This window comes from Onthophagus taurus, chromosome 11 (assembly GCF_036711975.1).
Source record: "Onthophagus taurus isolate NC chromosome 11, IU_Otau_3.0, whole genome shotgun sequence".
NCBI classification, from domain to species: domain Eukaryota; kingdom Metazoa; phylum Arthropoda; class Insecta; order Coleoptera; family Scarabaeidae; genus Onthophagus; species Onthophagus taurus.
In genome coordinates, this window is record NC_091976.1 from 13,695,837 (window position 1) to 13,712,379 (window position 16,543).

The 16,543-nt window shown below is 30.7% G+C and overlaps 1 protein-coding gene and 1 non-coding gene across 2 annotated transcripts in view; one reads left to right on the plus strand and one right to left on the minus strand.

Annotated features, from left to right (window-relative positions):
- Positions 1-452: 452 nt before the first annotated feature.
- On the minus strand, positions 453-525 carry TRNAV-UAC (transfer RNA valine (anticodon UAC)). Its single transcript has one exon. It is a non-coding gene; the product is annotated as a tRNA-Val (tRNA).
- Positions 526-971: 446 nt separating this feature from the next.
- LOC111413572 (transcription factor Sox102F) overlaps positions 972-16,543 on the plus strand; it is a 232,035-nt gene continuing 216,463 nt past the window's right edge. Inside the window, exon 1 of the mRNA XM_071199723.1 lies at positions 972-1,409. The gene's annotated coding sequence lies outside the window, so the exon portion shown is untranslated. The remainder of the gene's footprint in view (positions 1,410-16,543) is intronic.

The window sequence follows — 16,543 nt, forward strand, 5'->3', positions numbered from 1 at the left end:
GAGCTAGCTCCGAATGGATGTGGACTAAATAATCTGGGGTTATCACGGTGCGGATTTTGAGAACCACTACTTTAACTAACAAGAAATGTGTAATTATCCTGCAATGATATCTACAATTAAATACCACTTAATTTGTTAGAAAAGCTGTTATTTTGCAACAAATCACAGTGTTATAACAAATGTTTCCCATTTCAAAATAATACACTTTTTCATATAATTGAACAGTTAGATCTAACCTAAATTTAGAAGAGAAATAGAGCAGTTCATGTAATCCTGAGTTTATTTATTAAAATTACAGGATGACTAACACCAAAATCTACCTTAAACAGTGGAATATAATAATATTAGAAGGTATAAATCAACTAAAAAATCAATGTTAAATGATGTCTTTTGATGTAATTTCTTTTGTGTTAGAAAGGGTTGATTTTTTTTAAGATTTTATCAAAAAGAAGTGGTTCCGTCCGGGCTCGAACCGGAGACCTTCTGCGTGTAAAGCAGACGTGATAGCCCCTACACCACGGAACCATTGAAAATATAAATTTCGTTCCAAACCAAACCCATGCATTTTAGCCTATTTTATGTTTTCAAATAATTTTTGATATACGCTTCATTGTAAAGTCACTAATAAATTATGCTTCACCGCAACTCATTTTATCAAAATATCTTTAAAAACATCTGTGGGTAATAAACTTAAGAAAGAAAATTCTTGGTTGTAACATTAAAGATTGATTCCGCAAGAAATTTCTCTCTTCATAACTTAACTATTTGTAAAGAAGAAATATTGTGTAAAATAGATTGTTTATATTCTTTGGTCGAAACGTGGATGGTCCAGCAAGTTGTTGGACGAGGTGCGTGTGCTACCTCTACCTGCTACATGCATAAACCTATGTGGTACAGCCCCTCCACCTTCCATTCTTACCAGCATGTAGCATGTGATCAGTGTAAGAAGCGAACTCTTCCGAACAGGACGCGAGAAACACCTATCTCCAGGTCGCCGCCGATTTAGGTTCTCTCACGTGAAACTCACACGCCTTAAGACTTTTTTAAAGGGATTTTTCCTTTTTTTTCCAAAATTAAAAAAGAAATCCTCAAAACTGTTTTTATTTAACTTAGTTTTTTAATAAAATTAATAATTATAAAGTGGACACAATTTCAATTGGACCTTCAACCAATTGACAGCAACACCGATGATGATGATGACTTCTTCCTTCTAGTTCCTCTTGTAGTGGGTTTTATAAAAAGTGATTTGATAAAAAACTGATGATCTTTTAGAACATTTTGATTAATTTTAAGTAGATTGAAAAGAAACATTTGTTTTCCTAGTGTATGATGATGACTTAAAGTTTTTGTTATTTAGTTAATATTTTTTTCGAATATTTTTCTTTTGGACATTTTTTTGAGGAAAAAAGGTAAGTTTCTAAAAATGCGTTTATAAAATGGGTTATCATAACAAAACCAAAATCAAAAAAAAATCGATAAAAGTAAGAATTCGTTGTTATAAACCAACGAAAAAAAGTTACATTATTATGTAAAGTGGATCAAGATAACACTTTAAGAGAACGGACGCGTATAATTTCGAGTTGTAAAAAGAGAGTATTAAAACGGTTCCGTAGCCTCTTCTTCTTAAGGGCTCTTGTTTTTTTGAATTATGCATCGTCGAGGATCGAGAATCGAGTACGCTCTCGGTTTATATCGATTGATTATATTGATACAGAGTTGTTTTTTAACAAAAATTTTAAATTAACTCTCTTTAAAAATTAATTATCAAAAACAATTTGAAGAAAACGAACATTTTTCCTCGAGCTATCTTTCTACAATTTCAAATTTTCGAAATTGACTACGTTAGGTCATCATTTTAAATTTAAACATTTCCAGATGTTTATGATGTATTATATAAAACAATATTTTAGCATTTTGAGGTCGTTTTAGGTAATTATGAGTTAAAATCTTTTTTGTTAATTAAAATTCTTTATATCAAACGTTACTCGATCTTGCTTTTTCATAATTGGAAATTTTTACTTTGATAATTATCAAAATATGCTTTTGGTGTTAACTAATATGAAAATGAAGTCCATTCTTAATAAAAAAAACGTTTTTGTTTGAGAAAAAAGTTAAAATTAAAAAACAAAGTAATTATCTATTGTATTTGTATAATTATCGTAGTTGTAATCATAATTGTGTAGAATTGAATTATTTAGTTTTGTTGGACGAAAATAAACGATTATTAAAGAATAGACAATTCAAGGTTGTTGTTTTGAATAAATTTAAATTTCAGGAAAAAAGACTAAAATGCAAAATACAAAGATAAACTTAAACAAAGTCCTCATATAGCAAACAATATTATTGTATGTCATTTTTTTGATTGGATAAGGAAGTTTAATAATAGAAATGACCAAACAGAGACGTTCAGATATATTTATGTACATTTTCCATCTTTGATACAAGAATTTTTTATAATAATTGATAATATCCAATATAAAACGTAAAATCTAAAATATAGAATACAGGAAGAAAATCAATAATCGAGGGACAGTTGGTAGTCGTAAAACGGGGTTAATTTTACAATTAACGTGACAATACGATCATATCGAAGCAAACACATTTTACAACTTAATATACGTTGCATGGGTTCCGTCAGAGGCATTAACTTTTTAATCGTTCATTGTAAAAGCTCAACGGATAAAAGGCGACACAATAAATAATAGATATCTTGCGTTATAATAACAGGTTGGTGCAAGTCAATGGTTGATAGATGCCTACGTTCTCGGCTACTACTAAGTATTTATTGTTTCTTCTTGAGACCAAAGCATAACCATCGTCCTCCTCTCTTTCTTTCAATCTATACAGGCACAGGCACACACACTGTCTGCAAGTAATTGAGGCGATCTGTTACAGTAGAACATTCAAAACGACATATGGTCGATGAAATGTGTGCAATGCTATGAAATTAAACGAGAGATCTAAATAGAAAAACAGTAAAGAAAAAATATTAAGTTAACTGTTATTAATCTTATATTATAGTCTTTCAGGATTAATTTAATTTAAAAGTCATTCTAATAAATACACCTTTCAAAATGGTTGGGAATTATTTAAAATCGTCTTAAATAAAATAAAATTCTACAATATTATCTAAAATTGCCTTGGCATCTTTCCGAGATATTTAAAATTATGCCAGGAACTATTTAATAAATTATATTATTACTGCTCTAAAACTGACTGCTCGAAAATGACTTCAAATACTAAAGTATAACTCTGTTTAAAACAACCTGACACCATTCAAAATTGCTTAAAAACGGATACAATCACGTAATCTAAATCTTTTCCCTCTATAATACTTTTAGATCATAATTACTTCTCGAGTTCTACTTTTATTGGTATAAAATTTTTTTTTTACATTACATTTTCGGTGTCGCCTTCGAGACAGCGACTTTTCTCCGTAAACATTGAAGTTAAGAAAGCTAAACTTGTTGCTTGAATCTATATTAAACATGTCTCAAGGAGCACAAATTAATTTATGATCATAAGTTGTTCATTTCGAATTTTGATTTTATGGCTAAAAGTTGTTTGGCCTTTGTTTATCTTAAAGCAACGTTTCTCAAAATTCCCAAGAATCTGTGAAGGATGTATGTTGCTTACTTACAAGTTGTTTTATAGCTATGGATAGCGCAGAAATAGATTCTATGTACAGAAGTACTTTGAAATATATATGTATGAGACAATGCCATAATACAAATTAAAATGACACAGGATTTTACAACACACAAAATAAATACCTAACGTGGAGTGAGACAGGGAGATACATCTCTCCAAAATTGTTTAACCTTGCTTTCGAGGAAACTTTCAAAAGACTAGATTGGGAAGGAAACGGCCAACTCCTAAATCATCCTTGTTTTGCAAATGAATCGTACCCATCAACTATAACCTCGAGAAACTACAAGGGATGTTAAGTGAACTTAAAGTAATCCATGAGCATAACAAAAATAAGAGTCATGTCTCAAGAACACATCAGTATAGAAGTTGAAAATGACACTGAAAATGTACAAGAATACATATACTTGAGCCACATATTGAAATTATGCATAGAGAACCAGACGGCTGAAATAACTAGAAGAGACCGGCTAACATGGACAGGAAAATTGGGATTCATAATTCAAAATCCAAAAATACCTATGCACCTGAAATAGGAGGCAATATGACATGGTAACAAGACAATGTCGATAACTATCAAATCTGCAACAACACTAAAAACAACACAAAGAGTAATAGAACGTACCATGCTGGTAATAAGCCTAAGGTATAAAGTGGCAAACAATGAAATTAGTAGATGAACAAAAGTGGAATATATCATAGAAAGAACTGTGAGGGTGAAGTGGATATGTGTATAAGAGCCCATATAGCAAGACAGGAGGAGTTAAAGTGGTCGAAACGGATTTTGAAGGCTGAGAATGTTACAGCGGAACATAGAAGGACCACCCAGGAGATGGGTTGGTGGCATTAAAAAAGCAGCTGGGCTGCAGATTGTCTGCAACCAGCACAAGACCGAAATGACTGGAAGATAAAATAAGAAGCATATGTCCAGGAGAGATGCTGAGAAAAAAGACTTACTAGTTACATAATGAGTCTCAGCAAGATTTCTGCATCTACACTTGCAGCTATCCTTTCAATCATATATCCATATCTTAGAAAATGTAAAAAGTAGCAAATATTAAGGACAATTTTGTGCTCAAATGTGGTCAAAGAAACTGGCGTATGCACATTTTTCATATATAGAAGTGATTTTCTCACTCATGACGACAATTTGCACCTGTCTGTATTGTCAAGTCCAACATTGTTAATTCTTATCATATCAAAGCATTTTTTGTTAACCAGCACAAATCAATAATTAATGACTAACTAACTGGTTTTGAAGTATGTCCAGATATAGACAGAAACTGTATCTGGACATTCAATATTCTTGTTTGCAATTGCCACTTTTGATGAATTGTTGAATTTCCGATATATTATCTGTCCCGCAGTAGGATGATGTTTGTAAATAAACACGATGTCACACCATTGAAATAACTTCTACACCATTTATATTGACAGACTTTCCAACAAGTACGCCGATAACATTCTTCATCATTGAGTTCGTCAAAAAAGGTCAAATAGGCATAGCTGCACTGCATTTACACTGCAAATGCAAATACATCGTCACTTTTTTTGAAATGGTTGAGGAATAGTTAACTTCTAGAAATGAGTTCAACTAAGAAGGCTTGCCCTTGTGTAGGATAATCAAATCATCTTGTTGCCAAGACTATCAAGAATTAGATTACGTATTTTTAATTTAAGACTAGTTATCCGTTTGTAATGTCATATTTGTAGCAAATTTTGGTAGGAATTTCGTTACAAGACATGACCCCAATTTTGAAGTTTCATAAAAAACAGGCCTATTGATATGAATTTATAAGTTCACCAATATAACAACATCACATATGTTCTTCTAGGACTGCAGGTTTTTTTCTAATTGTACACCTACCAAAATCAAAAATGATTAGCTGTGACTATCAATACAACCCAACTCAAGCTAGCATTGAGACAACGTCTACTACTTTCCAGTATTTTATCGATTACGAGAATGCCATTAAACCTAGCGTACACCTTATTCTCAGAACAATTCCTAGCATGTTTTGTGTATTAAAGTCACAACTAATAAGTGTCCATGGAAAAGTGGTCGAGGGATAAATAAGATGCCGTTTACGATCGTAAGTTTTAGAGCCACAATGATAAGTGAAAGGTGAAAGATTGTTGCAGTTTCTTCAACCTTTGAATTGTCATCATATTACTATATATCATATCAAGGTTTTGACATGGTTAGCAGGAGTAGGTGTGGGATAATGTATATTGTACAATACACTGACAATTTCACCATTAGCGAAACATCATTTATTTCTTCCCGATTCATTTCCATGCAATAAAGCCTCAACGATCTCCATTGTACTTACTCCTGCAAGAATCCTTTTTAACCGTTGAAGAAGTATGACGATGGATTCTGTATGCCATAGTTGATATTTAAACCTTCCCAAACCAACAAATTTTATCTATGGCGCAACAAGGAACTGCTCCAATCACATGCCATCATTTTAAATTTCTAAATTTGGTATTTTTTAACAGCTTTAAATAGGAAAAAGAATTCATAAATTACATGGCAATTCATCCTGCAACTAACATAAAAGAAGGTAAAAGTAGAGATCATTTAAATGTATCAATTAGTATGAAGCTTTTCTACATCTGAATGTAGTTGAAGCCCTTAGAAAATCAAAAGGTGGAATCAATTGGTGTGTTTCTCTATGCATCTCCAAATAAGGTCAAAATAATTAATTGAAGTTTCAAATTTATTCAATTGGTTACTTTAAAAAGTTGTGTTATTAACCATATGTATAACTAAACATTACCAAAAATGAAATACAATATAACCAAAAAATTCAGGTTTTCAGTGTCGTAACCGTAAAGTTACACTTTTATGTTTACATTAAGAGGTCGTAAAACCGGAGAGTTTAAGATGGTTTTGTGTAAAAGTTGTTTGCAAAAAAATGAAAAAAGTAATAAATAAAATAAAGGAGACAAAGTTTCGGATTCTTTTTCGAGTTATCCCACGAAAAACTGGATATAGTGGGTATAGTTATCATATATCTTTTGTACGTTTGTACTAATTTTCTTTTCGTCTCAGGTAGAATAATTACGGTTAACCCGAGAAATCGTTTCAAAACTCCCGAAACTCTTCAATTATAAAAATTGCCAAGTTGCAGGGAAGAGACACGCAATTTAAAAATAAACACAAAATGAAAAATTGAAAAATTGGTTTGTGAAAAAAGAATAGGAATAATTCAAATCGATAAAAACGAGGATGTTTTTCGTTTGCCTTTATTACTAGTAATTGTTTTAATATCTGTGTTAATAATAATTGGTAAATAAGTGCGCTTTCACGGTCGCTTAATTGTACAAAATACGAACAAAAATGACTCGATCAAAAAAAAAATATCTTACGATTCGAAATTAAATATCTAAAATTACTCTGGAAACGTTTTATTTATCACCTCGATCATATCGTATTGTAATAACAACCCACCTATTATTATTATTTTCAAAATTATCTTCAATAAAATTATTTTACATTTCCAATTATAGAATAGTATATTTCAAAACAAATTATTAAAATAAACCGGTAGCAAATGTTAGCACAAACTTAAACTAATACACTCTCAATTTAATTGATATATTATACCCGATATATACATTTTTTTAATACCATAAACACGTAACGATTATAATTTATAACCATTTATAACTTATAAATAAAACGAGAATAGTATGCACACGTTGTAATTAAAGCGATACGTTATTATATTCTCTTTTCACCTTATCTCTATCCTCTGTGTAACGTACACACACATATAAGTTTCAAAGATTTATTATCCGTTCGAAATTGACTGGTTTTAATTAATTGTTTTATACCCGTAGGCCCTTTTTTCGCCTTCGCATAACCGCATTACATCTACTTTCCATTGTGTTACTTATATTCAATGTTTTAGTAACATATAGGTACATAAATCAAAAATTAGATATAATACTAAACTAATATTAGGACGTTTTTTAAGATTTCAAATATTAAACTTTAAACATTTTATTGTGACTTACAGATTTCTTATATGTATTTAGAATATGCAATAAAGAAGACGATCCGGTTAGTTATAAAGCAGTATACAAAAAATAATAATCTTAAGGATATAATATGGAGAAAAAAGGTGCAAGAAAGTTGAAACCAAATAACATAAAAAAGATTATGATAACGAAGCGTGACGAGTGCAAAGTAGATGAGTTTGAATAATGACAGAATATTAATGTTGGGCGTTATTCATATAATTTCTAATCTAGATAATTGTTTAGATAAACAAATTATTCTCGCTGTCACATTCGCGAACTAATTAAACTGCAATAATTCATCACTAGTCATCACGAATAACATTCATGATTATGAGGAACAAGTTTTATCTATTTTGATTAATATGGTTGAAACTTGAATGGGACCATTACACTTTTTTTATTGCCTTATTCGATAGTTTAGCAAAATTTAAGACTTTTATAACTTTTTAATTTTCAAACTAGGCTTTAGTTTTTCCAAAAAAAAAAAATGAAAATTTGAAAAACTTTCGACACGTCATCGTCGTTTCGCACGCGATTGGTTGAAATAAAAATAAATAAAAGGTGCATGAGCCAGATGCTACGAGAATGTTATGCGCTTGAAGAAAAGATCCGAACGATGCACGATTGTGTCTTCTTGATCTTACGCGAAAACTTCGTAAACGTCACCAAAGCTTTTATAGAGGGGATTTTGAATTTTAATATTAATTATTGCAAAAATTAAACAATTTTAGGATCTGAAAATGTTACCAATACTTCTATTTTTAGATAGTTTATCGATTTTTTGAAAGACGGTCTTTCTATTCGATTAAGGGTAACGGCCATTCACGATTCTTTTGTAGAGCTCTGCCACCTTAACTCTCTGTAAGTTAGTAACGAAAGTGTCTCATGATAATACTGTTTGAGTACTTTGTGTTCAAGTAGTGCGTAATTTATAATAGTAAGATGAGTGACCAAGGTGAGTTAAGTAATGACATGTTATTATCAATATCAATGAACAAATGTGAATGTGCTGTATCATTGTCAACATTAGCCTTTTAATAATATAAAGGTGATAATTATAAAATGCTATTTTTAGTAATATAAAAACATATCGATATCGTCTTAAAATTTTTGTAAAAGTCATAAGCAAAAATATTACCAAAGTACAAGAACATAAACACAAAAATGACCTTTAGGTAGTTATAAGTCGTAAACGATGTAGTCGATTATCGAGATCTATACATCATTCGATTTGCCATAATTTCTTCTATCGAAATCTCGAACTCAATTCATTCTCATTGACCTTGTAGAGCTCTCAGAATGACATCGTGTTCGGCTCGTTTGTGCCATAAAGAACAAATGGATAGAAAGGTATCCTTTGATTTCGATAAAAGAAATAATCACTTTAAGATAATTACACGTATAGATCTTGATAATCGAGTACATCGTTTACGAGTTATGACCACCAAAAAGGTCATTTTTGTGTTATTTTCAGGTACTATCGTAATATTTTAGAGTTTTAGCGGAATTCCAAAGAGCTTTTGAATCGGGCATATTAGCGTATTGGACAAGGATTAAGCTTTCGAATGAGATATTCGGTTGAAAGGTTCCTTGTTATAATCAAAATACTCTACATGTAAAATCCTATCTAATTGGGGACTAGAAAAATTGTGACTGTAACATAGATTCATAAAACTGTCGTAAATATTACATAGTACAAAAAATTTTAGTTAGGGTTGGGTTGGTTCCCCATTAAATTTTGGTCCATATATTTTTACTTATTAAGTTAGCTGTTCTTAGTTCCCTGCGTGATTATTCCAAAACTTAATGGTTTGAAAACTAAAGTTTTTTAGACTTAGCTTAAAATTCCATATTAGCTATTATAGCTATTATTATATTCGAAGAATTCCAAAAATATATACAGAGAAACAATTATTGAGCAATATGAAATAGAAAATTAAATTTTCAAAGACAACTGAATTCAAAACTTTCGTTCAAATTTAGAAACTAGTTACAGATATTCGAATTTTGTTTATGACATGTTCGGTATATTTGCTATCATTAGCTATAAACTGGCGCTAAAAATTTCAGAGTTTTGCAAAATTCGATCTCAACTCTAAACAATCAAGAACATAACACTTTACCTCATTAGGAGCCCAGAAGCTTTAGACTGATAAATTTAATTTTAAAAATTGAAATCATTATCAGTTGTTTCTGACATTGGTTCGCGATGTTGTATAAAAACATATTTACTCCAACAGGCATGATAAAATTCTGATTCTGATTCTCACAGTGCTGATAATGGTGTTTGAAGTGATTGTGAACTCCTTGTTGGTAGAAATGCACTTTGAACTTTCTGTGAATTTCCTGTAATGCTCACACACAAACATTTACTCTTATTAGATGATCCCCTAGAATCCCTAGATAATCTCTCTCTCCTAGATAATTGTATGTTCGAACACATCTATAAATGAGTGTGACACTTATTCCTTGACAACAAACGTGTTATTTGATGAAGGATTATTTGTAACATCTTGCAATAATTATTCTTCTGTTGCCATGTAAGTTTTTTAGATCAATCGGTTTATAATGTGTTTTTGCCGTGATACATCCTGCCTCTACAGTGTATAATTGCAATTGGTATTGAAATGCCTAAAACCTCTACCAATGTATTACCTCTACAAAGTATACTAACTTTGCTACTTTGAATTTCAAATTCTTGGAAAGTTTAATTGTTAATAACTGTTGGAAGTCATTTTAACTAAAACCAGAACTAACACTAGCAGTATCACTAGAATGCCTTTTCCGTGGTCAAAGGGTTTTAGAAGTTTCAAGCCAAGAAATTTCTAGAGACGCTATTTTCCATGCTGCCAGATCATAAAGGTGGCATATACATAACGCACCTATAGGTTTGGTTTCGACGGACTCCTCCTAAACGCTTCTTCCTCAAGTATCTCTATGCAGAAATTGGGGATTACGGGTTACAAATCTCATGGCTGATTTCTTTTGACTCATTAATTTTGTCTTATTTTTAACTGTACAATACATAGCCGAGGACTGGGAGTGAATATTGACCCAAAATGTAATCAGAATGTTATGTCGTTGACAAGAGCACATTTCTTTTAGTAACTGAAAATAAAATAAAAATGCTTTATAGACAAATCTCTCATTAATTTCTATGGTTAAGGAAAAACAACTATTATCTCAGATATTAGTAAAAAATTCGAATCCGTTAAAAGGTTATATCTCGAGAATAAAACAAAATTTTGCAAAACGGGTTTTGCCGTTTTGAAGAGAGCATTTTTTTCTAGATGTGTATAATTTCAAAAGAATTAGTTTATAAACTGATTTCTCAGCAATGTATAAAATTATTCAAAAAATCCTGGAAAGCTTCGTACTAAAAACGTCGACGATTCCGTTAAAAAAGTTGTGTCTTAAGAACTAATCGATACTTCTCAAACTAAATTTCATCGTTTAAAAGAATACATTTTTCTTTATAAATAAACATAATTTAACAACAATTGATAAATAAATATATTTTTTACAAATTTTTAAAGTTAATGAAAGAAAACTTGTAATCTTAGACATTATTACAAAATTCTAATTGTATCTCAACAATAAATCGTGATTTTTCATAAATGGTTATGAAATCCTAAAATAATTTTTATTTTTACTTGAAAAGACTTGAAAACTGAATCCTTATTTTGTTTCTTAACAATCCTTTTTTTCTCTTCGTAAACAACAAGGAACGATTTTTTAATCAAAAAAAACTTTTTAATCGCTGGCCTTATTTTTATCTTAATTTTTTTTTCACTTCACATCTGTCGTTATTAATAACGTTAATTATAATAAATTTACTACCCCGAAGCGAACAGTCTTCTCCTCATTCTTCTCTCTCTTTCACTACATCTTCACAACGCACACTCAATTGTCGTCTCATTTGCGTTTTACTTTCGTTCGCCACCGGCTAAAAACTACTTCTCTCGGACCGGATGAAACAAGTAGGACGACGGTGTTGAAACGGAAGAACAGGTGGACGAGAAAGTAAATCAGTTAAAGACGAAAACGTGTGCGCAAGCTTCGGTTTTTACTTTGTTTTACTTGATTTTAGTGAAACATTCAAATTTTCATCATCTCACATAGCACGTTTTGTTTTGAAACTATATAACTTTTCTTTTTTTATATTTTATTTTGCGCTCGATTCGCTATTAATAGACACACGTTCACCGTTCGTTCATTAATTTAAGATGCAGATACTACAACTAATTGAAATTGATTATTACTACATTACTACATACCTTAAATGTTTCTTTTTGGTATGTAGGTATCTACAAACGAGATGTGTCGTGCTTGATGCTGATTAGGTTGATTGGGTGAGCGTTTGAGGTTTTCATTTTAATTAGTTAAGTTTTAATGACGCGAATTAACCCGATTTTAATCGAAATAAACAAAAAAATGTTTTGATTCATTAAAGCAAAAAAATGCATTAATATTATCGATGTATTTATTCTTTGCCTACCGGTTAAAGATTTAAACATTAGCCTTTAATGAATAAATATGTTCCAATCCATGTCTAATCTCGTTGTCTACAGGTGCTTGAAAAGGCATTCGAGTTAATTGGTGTTAACGGCACGGTGGAAAATCAATTCTAAACGATTTGCTACTTGGATGAGAATATGATAAACAATTTATTTATTAAATATTAGTCTTGTAACAGGTTATATTGGGATTGTTTCTGATAATATTAAAAATAACATATTAAAAAGTTAGCTCCCAATTCTTCTAGCCCCTAATTACATAGGATTTTACATTTATTGTATTTTGATTATAACAACAGAACCTCTCAACCGATTTTGACGAACATCCCATTCGAATGCTTAATCATTGGCCAATACGAATGTAGAATGCCCGATTCGAAACTCTTTCATATTTCGTTGAAACACTAAAATATTGCGAAAGCACACGAAAATAACACAAAAATTACCTTTTTTAGGTGATCATATCTCGTAAACGATGTACTCATTGTACTCGATTATCTAGATCTATATTAGGTCATTCGATTCGCCATTGTTTCTTCAAATTTTATTTTTAACAATATTGCTCTGTTACACTTTTGCTTTCAAATTCATAAATATCGAGAAAAATCGAAAAGGGGTTTTACAACTTGCTGTTGGTAGAGTACGAGAATCGGGCGTTTTACAAAACAAGTTTTAGTACAAAAGTTGTTGCTTTATAACAACTTTGCTCTTTTGCATATTTGCTCTCAGATGCTATAATCTGCGCATAAATAATAATGGCCCAAGTGGATCTTTGAGACACACCATACATACACTCTATCACATTCGAGAGATCACCACTCCATCTAACACACTGATATCACTTGGCAAGTTGATAAGAAGAAAAGTCAAAGGCGTGACTCAGATCACAACAAATTATTTTAGATTTTTCATGATTGTCATGGGCATCCGTGAGATCTTTGACGATTCTAATAATTACGGTGGCAGTTAATTTACCCTCTCTATAACCATGCTGATCTTCTACCAAGATGTTAGTTTAACTTAAGCAGTTAACAAAGCGACGCGTAACAAACTCCTCAAAAATCTTAGAAAAAACTGGCTGCAGGGCTATGGGCCTGTAGTTTGCGTATTTGTAATTATCTCCTTTTTTATACAGGATGTTTCGGTGACTCGGGGAACAAATTTAACCACATGTACTAGACTGAAAATGATGACGATTCAAGTAAAAAAAAATTAGTAAAAGTCTTCAAATTTCAAAGATACAGGCCATGAAAGTTATCAAATTTTAACACATTTTTCCAAATATCTTAAACCTTATTTACAGTAAAGCGCTGAAATTTGGTACAATATAAATCAATGTGATGTAAAATCGTTAGGCAATTTATAAGTTGTTTTATGAGTTTATGAACTTTTTTATTCTATCATAACCCTACATTTATTTTTGCAGTTTCTAATAGTAAATTTAGTTTAGAAACTTTTATTACTCTTTGATAATATTGATTAAAATCACCGTTTTCGTGTTAAATGCAAAAATGTTGGGTTCCGATTTCAATAATAGCACTAAAAAAAAGGAAATCTAACTTTTTGAATATTTCCTTTAGTATTTTTTATTACTTGTCTTGTTATTTTATGTACTTTTTTTATTATTCCTGTTAGTGTTGTCGTTTTTTTGTTTATTTTTTGTTGATTTTTAATTTATTGTTTTTGGATTCTTTTATTAAACCAACTAAAACAAATTAAATATGTGATTTAGCTAAATCTACACGTGGACATGTTGCATACATAATAGTAATGACAGCTCAGTTCGATGTTCACTTGTCATTGCCAATTCAGATTATTTATTTTTTTTTTTAGTTATTGAATTCTGAGCCTAACATTTTTGCATTTAATACGAAAACGGTGGATTTTATCAATATTCTCTAAGAGTGATAAAAGTTTTTAAACTAAATTTACTATTAGAAACTGCAAAAATAAATGTAGAGTCATGATAGAATAAAAAAATTTCTGAGCAAACAAACTTTAGGAACAGCCTGTATAGCATTGTTCCCGTGGACCGATCGAACTCAAAAACAGCCTAATGATTTTACGTGATATTAGTTTACACTGTACCAAGTTTCAACGCTTTACCATAAATAGTGTTTAAGATATTTAGAAAAATGTGGTAAAATTTCCTAACTTTGATGGCCTATATCTTTGCAATTTGAGGACATTTACTAATCTTTTTTACATGAATCGTCATCACTCTAGTACATGTGGTTACATTTGTTCCCCGAGTCACCGAAACACCCTGTATAAAGGAGACTTTTGTAACCTTCAGTTTAGTAGGAAATGTTCCTTCGTCGGCACATTTCTTGAAAATTATAACTAGTCCTAGACCAATTTCGCTAGCAACTTTTTTCACAATAGGAGAAGTCAATTCATAAATGTTTTCACTGTTTGTATATTTCAGCTTCGAGATAACACATAATATCTCTTGATCATCAATCGGTGCAAAGAAACAAGAGTTGACATTGCTTTCGTTCATTTTTTTATATACTCTTCAGGCTGTATAGATGACATCTCAATGGCAGCATAACGATTGTATTTCGGTTGCATAATACTCGCTAAAATCAGCAGCATTTAGACTTGTGGAGATCCTATAGTTTTCTTTTTTTATTTATTCTTTCATCGCTGATTACTTCACACATTTTTTTTTGTTATTACCATTATTTATAGAATCACTATTCTGTTTCTTTTTTCATGCTTAATTAATTGTATATACTCTTGTTTGCATACTTTATATATGTATTTCGTACGAAGCTGTATCTTTTTTAGTTGCAGCGATCACGCCTAGTGATTCTACTAAGAATTTCTTCTTCAATATGGATTGCGGAAATTTACCCTCTCGTGGAGATTCTAATTTTTTTTTGCCTTGCGGGAAAATGTTCGTTAAACATAGAAAAAACAATTTGTGGAAGACATCATAGCTCTCCTCCTCATTTAAACACTGGTAAAACAAATGCGACTGTATCTGCTTCAACGACCATTTAAAACCTCTTATGTTCTGTTCCTTATTATATTCTCTGATTGTAATATTTTTATATTTATATTGCTCATCAGCTTGATGGTTGTGACCAATTATTGGTAACAACTGGCCATACTGATCGGATATGTGCAAGTTTTCCACATTTGTCTTGGCCAAGAATTAAGCTTTCGAATGAGATATTGTACGTCAAAATCGGTTGTTATAATCAAAATACTATACACGTAAAATCCTATCTAAATGGGGCTAATTTCGCATAGGTCATATTAATGATAAAGTTTCATAGTTTTATCAGCAGGTTTGCCATCGATTTATTTAACCATGAACATCTCATATTACTCCTTAAAGATTTCTCTTTGCTGTGCAACATCTCAACAAAAAATGAAGAATAAAATATTAAAAAGAAAAATTTCTGTAATCAAAATTTTGATGTTGAGTGCAGTTAAAAAATCGATGAGGGATTATTTCTAAGAGATAAAAAACGACTTGTATCTCAAATTAAGACTTAAAGATTTCTCTTTACGATGATGTAACTTAATATAGGTGTTTAATGTAAAAAAAACTTGTGAAACTGTAAAGTTGAAATTTTATAAATAAATTGAATAATTCAAATGATAAAATGATGGTAATTTCTTTATTTTGCTTTACACTCTTGAGGAATATAAGTAAAACAAATGGAATATCCGTTAGGGTTCGAAGACCACAGCACGTTAACAGGTCTTAAAAGTAAAATAATGGGTTGGTAATCCCCGTATAGGTTCGGTTAATGTTGCAGGTCGTAAATTAGGATCTCAAGCACTACCACCGGTTGATGGCCGCAAATTGTTACTAAAACCGCACCAAGTGTCCGGTTCAATTCAACACCATCTCAAAGACACGGTTTATTAATCTTCTTTTTTATTTCAAAGATTTCTAATAGTCAATTCATTTTCTAACTGATAATGGAGTCTTTTTCTTTTTAACCTTTTAAATATAATTTTATTTATTTATTATCAATTTTGTTTAACTTTTTCATTAATTTCGATTCATCAATGACAATCGAGTAATTAACTTTCGTTTATCCAACATCTTTCAATTATTGTTTTTCAATAGATTATTATTGTTTGCTAGCGGGCAACAATGAAACACAATCAACGATTTGATAATCTTGCGGTAACTATTTACTTACAAGTTTATTGACTTTACATTTGTGTAAAACCAATTCAAGACTGCTAAACCGCAGGAAGTATTGTTCAACTTCTCATAACCATTCACTATGTTTATTTTCATTTTTATTTATTTAACAGAATGAAATATTAAAAAGCAAAATTTGTTGATTTTAATAATATTTTTTCGTTAAAAAATT